We start from the raw sequence: 11,698 nt of genomic DNA, 5'->3' as shown, positions 1-11,698 counted from the left end.
AAAGTGGGCAAAGGACATGAACAGTTTTCAGAAGAAGACATATATGCGCCCAGTAAGCACATGAAAAAAAACTCAACATCACTGATCATTAGAGAAATACAAATCAAAATCACAATGAGATTTCATGTCACCCCAGTCAGAATGACTCTTATTAAAAAGTCAAAAAATAAAACAGATGCTGTCAAGGTTGCAGAGAAAAAGAATGCTTATACACTGTTGGTGGGAGTGTAAATTAGTTCAACCACTGTAGAAAGCAATGTGGTGATTCCTCAAAGAGCTTAAAACAGAACTACCATTTGATCCAGCCATCCCATTACAGGGTATATATCCAAAGAAATATAAATCATTCTATCATAAAGACACATGCACACATATGTTCACTCCAGCACTATTCACAATGGTAAAGACATGGAATTAACCTAAATGCCCACCAATAGTAGGCTGCATAAGGAAAATGTGGTACAGATACACCATGGAATACATGCAGCCATAACAAGGAACAAGGTCATGCCCTTTGCAGGAACCTGGATGGGGCTGGAGGCTATTATCCTTTGCAAACTAACACAGGACCAGAAAACCAAATAACACATGTTCTCACTTATAAGTGGAAGCTAAATGATGAGAACGCATGGACATATAGAGGGAACAACAGACACTGGGATCTGAGGGTGAAGGCTGGGAGGAGGGAGAGGATCAGGAAAAATAATGAGAGTCTAGGCTTAATACCTGAGTGATGAAACAATGTATGCAACACACCCCCGCGGCACAGGTTTACCTATATAACAAACCTGCACATGTACCCCTGAATTTAAAATATAAATAAGTAAATACCAAGAAGCAGCTTCTCCTCTCCTTCTGGAATCTCTGCCTGGTTCAGCCCACCTGCCTCCACTCCTGCCTCCACCGTGTCCATCAGGATGACCCAGAGGTCCTACAAGGTGTCCACCTTGTGGGCCCAGTGCCCGCATCAGCTCCTGGAGCCTCTCCCAAGTGGGCAGCAGCGGCTTCCAGGGCGGCCTGGGCAGAGGCCATAGTGGCGCCAGTGGCATGGAAGGCATCACCACTGTCATGGTCAAGCAGAGCCTGCTGAGCCCCCTTACCTGGAGAGGGACTCCAACATCCAGGAGTCGGCACCCAGGAGAAGGACCAGGTCAAGACCCTCAACAAGTTTGCGTCCTTCATAGACAAGGTAGGGAGAAAAAGATACTGGAGACCAAGTGGAGCCTCCTGCGGCAGCAGAAGAAGGCTGGGAGCAACATGGACAACATGTTCGAGAGCTACATCAACAACTTTAGGTGGCAGCTGGAGGCTGGGCCAGGAGAAGATGAAGCTGGAGGCGGAGCATGGCAACATGCAGGGGCCGCTGGAGGACTTCACGAACAAGTATGAGGATGAGATCAATAAGCGTACAAAGATGGAGAATGAATTTGTCCTCATCAAGAAGGATGTGGATGAAGCTTACATGCACAGGGTAGAGCTGGAGTCTCACCTGCAAGGGCTGACTGAGGAGATCAACTTTCTCAGGCAGCTGTATGAAGAGGAGATCCGGGAGCTGCAGTCCCAGATCTCAGACACGTCTGTGGTGCTGTCCACGGACAACAGCCGCTCCCTGGTCATGGACAGCGTCATCGCTGAGGTCAAGGCGCAGTACGAGGAGATCGGCAACCGCAGCTGGGCTGAGGCTGAGAGCATGTACCAGATCAAGTATGAGGAGCTCCAGACGCTGGCTGGGAAGCAGGGGGATGACCTGCAGTGAACGAAGACTGAGATCTCCCAGATGAACTGGAACATAAGCTGGCTTCAGGCTGAGACTGAGGGCCTGGAAGGCCAGCGGGCTTCCCTGGAGGCTGCCATCACAGATGCCGAGCATCCTGGGGAGCTGGCCCTTAAGGATGCCAAGGCCAAGCTGTCTGAGCTGGAGGCCGCCCTGCAGCGGACCAAGCAGGACATGGCACGGCAGCTGCGTGAGTACCAGGAGCTGATGAACGTCAAGCTGGCCCTGAACATCGAGATCGCCACCTACAGGAAGCTGCTGGAGGGCGATGAGAGCCGGCTGGCGTCTGGGATTCACAACATGCGTATCCATACGAAGACCACCAGCGGCTATGCAGGTGGTCTGAGCTCGACCTATGGCGGCCTCACAAGCCCCGGCCTCAGCTAAGGCCTGGGCTCCAGCGCCTTCAGCCACACCAGCTCCATCAGGGCCATGATTGTGAAGAAGATCGACACCGGCGATGGGAAGCTAGTGTCCGAGTCCTCTGACGTCCTGCCCAAGTGAACAGCTGAGGCGGCAGCCCCTCCCAGCCTGCCCCTCCTGCGGCTGCCCTGGAGCACGCGAGGGCGACCGCTGTGCAGAGGAGCACAGAGAATGGGAGACCCACCCACCTGAGGCTCAGCCCTAGCCCTCAGCCCACCCCCAGGGGAGTTTACTGCCTGGGGATCCCCCTTGCCCGTGCCTCCAGCTACAAAACAATTCAGTTGCTTTTGTGGGGGGGAGTGGAGGGGGTCCAAAATAAAACCTCAGCTAGCTCTGCAGAAAGAGAAAGAAAGAAGAAAGAAAGGAAGAAAAGAAGGAAGGGAAGAAGGGAAGGGAAGGGGAAGGGAAGGGGAAGGGAAGGGGAAGGGAAGGCGAAGGGAGAAGGAAGAAGTTTTTAGCCTGTACAATGTAGGGGCAGAAAGGAGAAATAGTTCTATCTGGGCTGTGGGTAGGACTTAAGCAGAGACTTGAAAGGGGAGGTAATAACAGCTGCCTCATGAACAATAAGGGGATGTTTGCTAGACAGAAAATGAGGGAGAAGAGTGTGCCCAACAGGTAATTGCAGGTGAGAAAAGGAAAGAAACACCCTGGCCTGAGCTTGAGGAAGATGTGAAAGGCGAGCCCAGTGTTTGGGCTTCAAGAGTGCAGGACCAGAAGTACTGATTGGGATGGGAGGGGCGGGGTGAATGGTGAGTTGTTTGTGGTCAGAGAAGATGATTGATGTTATTTGTTTTCCCGAATGTTTTAAGATTTGTTTTGTAATATAACTATGGCCTATTCTTGAGAACAATCCATGTGATGAAGAAAAGAATGTGTATTTTGCAGCTGTTGGATGAAATGTTCTGTAAATATCTATTAGGTCCCTTTGTTCTATAGGGCAGATTAAGTCCAACATTTCTTCATTATCTTTTGTTTGGAAGATCTGTCCAATCCTGAAAGTGGGGTGTTGAAGTCTCCAGCTAATATTGTATTGGGGTCTATCTCTTTCTTTAGCTCTCATAATATTTGCTTCATACATCTGGGTGCTCCAGTGTTGAGTGCACATATATTTACAATTGTGATATCCTTTTGCTGAATTGACCCCTTTATCATTCTATAATGACTTTCCTTGTATCTTCTTATAGATTCTGTCTTGAAATCTATTTTGTCTGATATAAGTATAGCTACTCCTGCCCTTTTTTGGTTTCCCTTTGCATGGATTATCTTTTCTCATCACTTTGTTTTCAGTCTGTGTGTGTCATTACAGACAAAATGTATTTCTTGTGGGCAACAGATCATTGGATATATTTTTTTAAATTTATTCAGCCACCCTATGTCTTTTAATTGGAACGTTTACTCCGTTTACATTCATTGTTAATACTGATAAGTAAGGACTTTCTTCTGTCGTTTTGTTATTTGTTTTCTAATTGTTTTGTAGTCTCTTCCTTCCTGACTTCCTATTAGTGAATGTTATTTTCTGTGGTGGTATGTCTTAATTTATTTTTATTTTTTTTTTTGCATCTGTTGTATATTTTTATATTTGAGGCTATCATGTGGCTTGCAAATACTATCTTATAATCCTTTTTTTTTTTTTTTTTTTCTTTCTTTTTTTTTTTTTTTTGAGACAAAGTCTTGCTCTTCTCCCACAGGCTGGAGTACAATGGAGCGATCTTGGCTCACTGCAACCTCTGCTTCCTGGATTCAAGCGATTCTCCTGCCTCAGCCTCCCGAGTAGCTGGGATTACAGGTGCCTGCCACCACAGCCAGCTAATTTTTGTTGTTTTTTTGTTTGTTTGTTTGTTTGTTTGAGACAAAGTTTCACTCTGTTGCCCAGGATGGAGTGCAGTAGCGCAACCTCTGTTGCCCAGGTTCAAGTGATTCTCCTGCCTCAGCCTCCAGAGTAGCTGGGATTATAGGCACCTGTCACCGCATCTGGCTAATTTTTGTAGTTTTAGTAGGGACAGGGTTTCACCATATTGGCCAGGCTGGTCTTGGACTCCTGACCTCATGATCCACCTGCCTCAGCCTCCCAAAGTGCTGGGATTACAGGCAGGAACCACTTCACCCGGGCTTAATTTTTGTATTTTTAATAGAGACGGGGTTTCATTATGTTGGCCAGGATGGTCTCGAACTCCTGACCTAAGGTGATCCACCTGCCTCGGCCTCCCAAAGTGCTGAGATCACAGGCGTGAGCCACCGCACCCAGCCATAACCCATTATTTTAAACCAATGATAGCACTGATTGCATAAGCAAACAAAGTAACAAGCAAAAAGAAAACTAATAAAAACTCTACACTTCACTTCATTTCCCCACTTTTTAATGTTTTGTTGTTTCCATTTATATCTTATTATACTGTGTATATCTTTAAAAGTTATTGTAATTATTATTTTTAATTGGTTCATCTTTTCTTCTTTCTATTTAAGATATGAGTACTTTACATATCACAATTACAGCATTATAATATTCTGTGTTTTTCTGTGTAGTTACTATTACTAGTGAGTTTCATGCCTTCAGGTGACTTATTGTTGCTCATTAACATCCTTTTCTTGAAGACTGATAAACTCCCTTTAGCATTTATTGTAGGACAGGTCTGGTATTGGTGAAATCGCGTGGCTTTTGTTTTTCTAGGAAAGTCTTTGTATCTCCTTCATACATGAAGGATATTTTTGCTGGATATACTATTCTAGGATAAAATATTTTTTTTCCTTCAGCCCTTTAAATATGTCATGCCACTCTCTCCTGGCCTATAAGATTTCTCCTGAGGAGTCTGCTACCAGACATTTTGGAGCTCCATTGTATGTTATTTGTTTATTTTCTTTTGTTGCTTTTGGGTCCTTTCTTTATCCTTGACCTTTGGGAATTTGATTATTAAATGCCTTGAGGTAATCTTCTTTGGGTTAAATATTTTTGTACTTGAATATTAATATCTTTCTCTAGGTTTGGGAAGTTCTCTGTTATTATTCCTTTGACTAAATTTTCTACTCCTCTCTCTCTCTACCTCCTCTTTAAGGCCAATAACTCTTAAATTTGTCCTGTTGAGGCTATTGTGTATATCTTGTAGGTGTGCTTTATTCATTTCTATTCTTTTTTCTTCTGTCTTCTGTGACTGTGTTTTTCAAACAGCTTGTTGTCAAGGTCAGTAAATCTTTTTTTCTGCTTGATCAGTTCTGCTATTAAGAGACTCTGATGCATTCTTCAGTGTGTCAATTATATTTTTCAACTCCAGTATTTCTGCCTGATTCTTTTAAATGATTTCAATCTCTTTGTTAGATTTATCTGATAGGATTATGAATTCCTTTTGTGTGACCTTGAATTTCTTTGAGTTTCCTCAAAGAGCTATTTTGAATTATCTGTCTAAACGTCACATGTCTCTATCTCTCCAGGATTGGTCTCCAGTGTATTATTCAGTTTATTTGGTGAGGGGATGTTTTCCTGGATGGTTTTGATGTTTGTGGATGTTTGTCAGTGTCTGAGCATTGAAGAGTTCAGTATTTCTTGTAGTCTTCACAGACTGGGTTTGTTTGTACTCATCCTTTTTGGGAAGGCTTTCCAAGTATTTGAAAGGACTTGGGTGTTGTGATCTAAGTTTTTGGCCACTGCATCTGTGGTTCTTGCAGACTCATAGAGGTACTACCTTGGTGACCTTGGATAAGATCTGGAAGAATTTTCTGAATTACCAAGCAGAGACTCTTGTTCTCTTCTCTTACTTTCTCCCAAACAAGTGGAGTCTCTTTCTCTGTGCTGAGCTGCATGTAGCTGGGAAAGGGGTGACACATGGACCCCTGTGGCCACCATGACTGGGACTGCACTGGGCCATACCTGAAAGCAACACAGCCCTAGGTCTTGCACAAGGCCCACTGTGACTACTACCTGGCTACTACCTATGTTTGCTCAAGCCTCTAGGGCTCTACAGTCAGAAGGGGTGAAGCCATCCAGGCTTGTGTCCTTCCCTTCAGGGCAGCCAGTTCCCCTGGGTCCCAAGCAGGTCCAGAGATGCTGTCTAAAAGCCAGGGCCTAGAGTCAGAAACCTTTGAACTCAACCTACTGCTCTATTCTACTGTGGCTAAGCTGGTACCAAAACCACAAGACAAAGTCCTTCCCACTCTTCCCTCCCCTTTCCATAAGCAGAGGTATCTCTCCCTGTGCCCCCACCACCACAGATCCACAGGGAGTACTGCCAGGGTGCCAGCAATGTTCACTTAAGGCCCAAGGACTCTTCAGTTAGCTTGTGGTGAATGCTGCCAGGCCTGGGACTCATCCTTCAGGGCAATAACTTCCTCTCTGGTCCAGGGTAGGTCCAGAAATGCTGTACAAGAGCCAAGGCCTGGCATCAGGGGCCCCACAGGCCTGCTTGGTGCTCTACCCCAGGGTGGCCAAGCTAGTATCTAAGCTGCAAGACAAAGTCCCCTTTATTTTTCCATCTCCTTTTCTTAATCAGAAGGAGTTTCTCCCTATGACCATCACAGCTGGGAATATGATGGATCACACATGATGCTAACACATGTGAATCTCGTCCAAGACCCATGGAGTGTACTACCTGGTTACTCTGCTGATTATTTAGGGCCCAGCCTTCCATCAGCAGGTCATGAATCCTGCCAGGACTGGGTTTTTTCCTTCAAGGCAGCAGTTTCTCTTCTGGCCCAGGGTGTGTCTAGACATGTCATCTGGGAGCTAAGGCCTGGAATGGGGGCCTCTCAACTCTGCCTGGTGCCCTATTGTAATATGGCTGAGCTGGTATCCAATTTGCAAGACAAAATCATCTTTAAGAGTGGTAAGCTACAGTGCCTGGGTTTGTGAGAGGGGTGGTGCAAGCTCTTCCTTAACTGCCCTGGCTAGCGTCTTACTAGGTTGCATGCTCTCCAAGTCCATTGGCTTTGAGCTCACCTAGCACAGCACTCAGACTTGCCTGGGAGTTGCAATCCTTGTGGCCTAGACTTCAAGTTTATTTAGTTCCCTAGAGCACTTCAACCTGCAGTGGCGAGGCTTGCTGAAAGTCATGTTCTGACTGTTGGCATGGGTGGTTCCCCTCTAGCTAGGGCTGGTCCGAATGCGCCTGCTGTGGACATTGGCTGAGTTCTGCCTAAGGTTGACAGCACTGAGTTCCAATGCAAAGTTTCACAATCACTGTGTTCTCCCTCCCTAAAGTGCACAGATTATCTGCACCACATGGCTGCTGCTGGGGAATGGTGGAGGGGTGGTGTTGGTGATTCAAGACTGTCTTTTCTACCCTCTTCAGCACCAGCACTGTGACCATTCATCTGATTTTTGGTTCTTATGAAGGTGCTTTTTTGTGTAGATAGTTGTTAAATTTGGTGTTCCTGTTGGGAGGACGATGACTTCTGTTTAGCTATCTTGCTCTGACTCCCCAGGATATGTTTTTATGGCTGAAAAGAGCTAGGTAACAAACATGGGCACTCACTTATAATCAAAGACAATATGAGCTAATATGGAAAAAGAACTTAGCTGTATAGATAAATAACTTTTACTGTGATACATGAAATAAGAAAGTGGAACAGAGTATTATCATGGTTTAAAAGTAGATAAATAGGTGGGATTCTTCACTATCATGAGAGCTACATTTCAATCTTTTCCCTGTAGTTAGTTGATGATTAAATAACATATCAATCCTTCACAGTCTCTCTTTTTCTTGTTTTACAATTAACAAACTGTTTTCAAAATAAGGCAGAAACGTGTGGTTTAGGTGTTTAAAGAGTAGAGGGTAGACACGAGGTCTTGCTGTACTGCCAAGGCTGGTCTTGAACTCTTGGCCTCACAAGATCTCCTGCCTCAGCCTCCCAGAGCATTACAGGTGTGAACCACTCTGCCTGGCCTAGAATTTCCTCTGTGTGTGTGTGTGTGTGTGTGTGTGTGTGTTTTAAGGCCAAACAGTACTGTATATAAGTATTACTTTTTTTTTCTTTTCTTTTTTTTTTTTTTTTTTTTGAGATGGAGTCTCACTCTGTCACCCAGGCTGGAGTACAGTGGCATGATCTCGGCTCACTGCAACCTCCATCTCCTGGGTTCAAGCAATTCTCCTGCCTCAGCCTCCTGAGTAGCTGGGACTACAGGTGCTTGACACTGTACCCGGCTAATTTTTTTATTTTTAGTAGAGATGGGGTTTCACCATGTTGGCCAGCCTGGTCTCGAACTCCTGACCTCAGTTGATCCACCCACCTCAGCCTCCCAGAGTTCTGGGATTACACACAGGAGCCACTGCACCTGGCCGTAAATACTACATTTTAAAATCCATTCAACATTAGGGATTGTGGCAGATAGGTGGCAGGACTAGATTGCAGCTTTGACTTGGATGGACAGAACAACATGTGGAGGAACCACATGATCCGAAAAATTCACATAGTGAATTCACATAGTGAATTTTTGCTCCAGAATGACTACAGGAATAAATCAGGAAACCCAAGAGGACCCACAGACCCTCTGAAGGAAGTGGATTGTTCCTGCAGGACCCAGGAGACACCCCAAATACTGTTCTGGTATCCACGACTGAGAGACCCACTGATGGTTCACATCACAGGACTCTGTGCAGACAATCCAGTACCAGCCCAGAGCCTGGTAGACTTGTTGAATAGCTGGATCCAGAAGAGAGATAAAAATCACTACACCTTGGCTCTCAGGAAGCACATCCATAGGAAAAGGAGGAGAGTACTACATTAAGGGAATAGTGGGGCAAAAGAATCTGAACAACAGCCTTCATCCCTAGATCTTTCCTCTGACAGAGCCTACCCAAATGAGAAGGAACCAGAAAGCCAACTCCGGTAATATGACAAAACAAGATTCTTTAGTACCCCCAAAAATCACACTAGTTCATCGGCAATGGATCCAAACCAGGAAGAAATCAAATCCCTGATTTACCTGAAAAAAAAAATTCAGGAGGTTAGTCTTTAAGCTAATCAGGGAGTCACCAGACAAAGGTGAAGCCCAATGTAAGGAAATTTTTAAAATGATACGAGAAGTGAAGGGAGAAATATTCAATGAAATAGATAGCACAAAGAAAACAATCAAAACTTCAGGAAACATAGGACACACAGAAATGCAAAATGCTCTGGAGTGTCTCAGCAACAGAAGCAAACAAATAGTAGAAAGAAATTCAGAACTCGAAGACAAGGTCTTCAAATTAACTCAATCCAACAAAGACAAAGAAAAAAGAATAAGAAAATATGAACAAATCCTCCAAGAAGTCTGGGATTATGTTAAACAACTGAACCTAAGAATAATCAACATTCCTGAGAAAGAAGAGAAATCTAAAATCTTGGAAAACATATTTGGGGGAATAATCGAGGAAAACTTACCCAGCCTTGCTAGAGACCTAGACATCCAAATACAAGAAGCACAAAGAATGCCTGGGAAATTCATCACAAAAAGATCACTGCCTAGGCACATTGTCATCAGGTTGTCTAAAGTTAAGACAAAGGAGAGAATCTTAAGAATTGTGAGACAAAAGCACCAGGTAACCCATAAAGGAAAACCTATCAGATTAACAGCAGATTTCTCAGCAGAAATCCTACCAGCTAGAAGGGATTGGGGCCCTATCATCAGCCTCCTCAAACAAAACAATTATCAGCCAAGAATTTTGTATCCAGTGAAGCTAAGCTTCATATATGAAGGAAATATACCGTCTTTTTCAGATAAACAAATGCTGAGATAATTCACAACTACCAAACCACCACTTCAAGAACTACTAAAAGGAGCTCTAAATCTTGAAATGAACCCTGGAAATACATCAAAACAGAACTTCTTTAAAGCATAAATCTCACAGGACATATAAAAAAAATACAATTTAAAAACGAAAAATTAAAGTATACAGACAACAAATAGCACAATGAATGGAATGGTAACTCACATCTCAATACTAACATTGAATGCAAATGGCCTAAATGCTCCATTTAAAAGATACAGAACTGCAGAAAGTTTAAGAATTCACTCCCCAAACATCTGCTGCCTTCAAAAGACTTACCTAACACATAAGGACTCACATAAACTTAAGGTAAAGTGGTGGAAAAAGACATTTCATGCAAATGGACACCAAAAGCGAGCAGGAGTAGGTATTCTTATATCAGACAAAACAAACTTTAAAGCAACAGTAGTTAAAAAAGACAAAGAGGGGCATTATATAATGACAAATGACTTATCCAACACAAAAATATCACAATCCTAAACATATATGCACCTGACACTAGAGCTCTCAAATTTATAAAACAGTTACTAATAGACCTAAGAAACGAGATAGAAAGCAACGCAGTAGTAGTGCAGGACTTCAATACTCCACTGACAGCACTAGACAGTTCATCAAGACAGAAAGCCAACAAAGAAAAATGCATTTAAACTATACCCTAGAACAAATGGACTTAACAGATATATACAGAACATTCCATCCAGCAACCACAGAACATACATTCTATTCAACAGCACATGGGACTTTCTTTTATTTGTTTATTTATTTTTGGTTTTATTATTTTTTAATTATACTTTAAGTTCTGGGTTACATGTGTGGAATATGCAGTTTTGTTACATGGATATACAAATGCCATGGTGGCTTGCTGCACCCATCAACCCGTCACCAACATTAGGTATTTCTCCTAATGTTATCCCTCTCCTATCCCCCAACCACCACAGACCCCAGTGTATGATGTTCCCCTCTCTGTGTCCAAGTGTTCTCATTCTTCAACTCCCACTTATGAGTGAGAATATGCAGCGTTTGGTTTTCTGTCATTGTGATAGTTTGCTGAGAGTGATGGTTTCCAGCTTTATCCATGTCCCTGCAAAGGACAAGACCTCATCTTTTTTTAATGACTGCATAGTATTCCATAGTGTATATGTGCCACATTTTCTTAATCCAGTCTATCACTGATGGACATTTGGGTTGGTTCCAAGTCTTTGCTATTGTGAAAAGTGCCACAATAAACATACATGTACGTGTGTCTTTATCATAGAATGATTTATAATCCTTTGAGTATATGCCCAGTAATGGGATGGCTGGGTCAAATGGTATTTCTAATTCTAGATCCTTAAGGAATCACCACACTGTCTTCCACAATGGTTGAACTAATTTACACTCCCACCAACAGTGTAAAAATGTTCCTATTTTTCCACAATCTCTCCAGCATCTGTTGCTTCCTGACTTTTTTTTTTTTTTTTTTTGAAACAGAGTCTCACTCTGTCACCTGGCTGGAGTGCAGTGGCATGATCTCAGCTCACTGCAACCTCCACCTCCCTGGTTCAAGTGATTCTCCTGCCTCAGCTTCCCGAGTGACTGGGACTATAGGCATGCACCACCACACCCAGGTAATTTTTGTATTTTTAGTAGAGACAGGGTTTCACCGTCTCGGCCAGGATGGTCTCAATCTCTTGACCTCATGATCTGCCCGCCTCGGCCTCCCAAAGTGCTGGGATTACAGGTATGAGCCACCACACCCAGTCGTTTCCTGACTTTTCAATCATCGCCT

At 43.6% G+C, this 11,698-nt stretch overlaps 1 pseudogene across 1 annotated transcript in view; it reads left to right on the top strand.

Annotated features, from left to right (window-relative positions):
* Positions 1 to 2,278, top strand: part of LOC105548224 — a 10,638-nt pseudogene extending 8,360 nt beyond the window's left edge. Inside the window, exon 3 of the transcript XR_001007361.1 lies at positions 927 to 2,278. The product of XR_001007361.1 is annotated as a keratin, type II cytoskeletal 8 pseudogene (transcript). The remainder of the gene's footprint in view (positions 1 to 926) is intronic.
* Positions 2,279 to 11,698: the final 9,420 nt, after the last annotated feature.

This window comes from Mandrillus leucophaeus, unplaced genomic scaffold (assembly GCF_000951045.1).
Source record: "Mandrillus leucophaeus isolate KB7577 unplaced genomic scaffold, Mleu.le_1.0 Scaffold403, whole genome shotgun sequence".
NCBI lineage: Eukaryota > Metazoa > Chordata > Mammalia > Primates > Cercopithecidae > Mandrillus > Mandrillus leucophaeus.
This window is presented reverse-complemented; position numbering and strand designations above follow the sequence as displayed.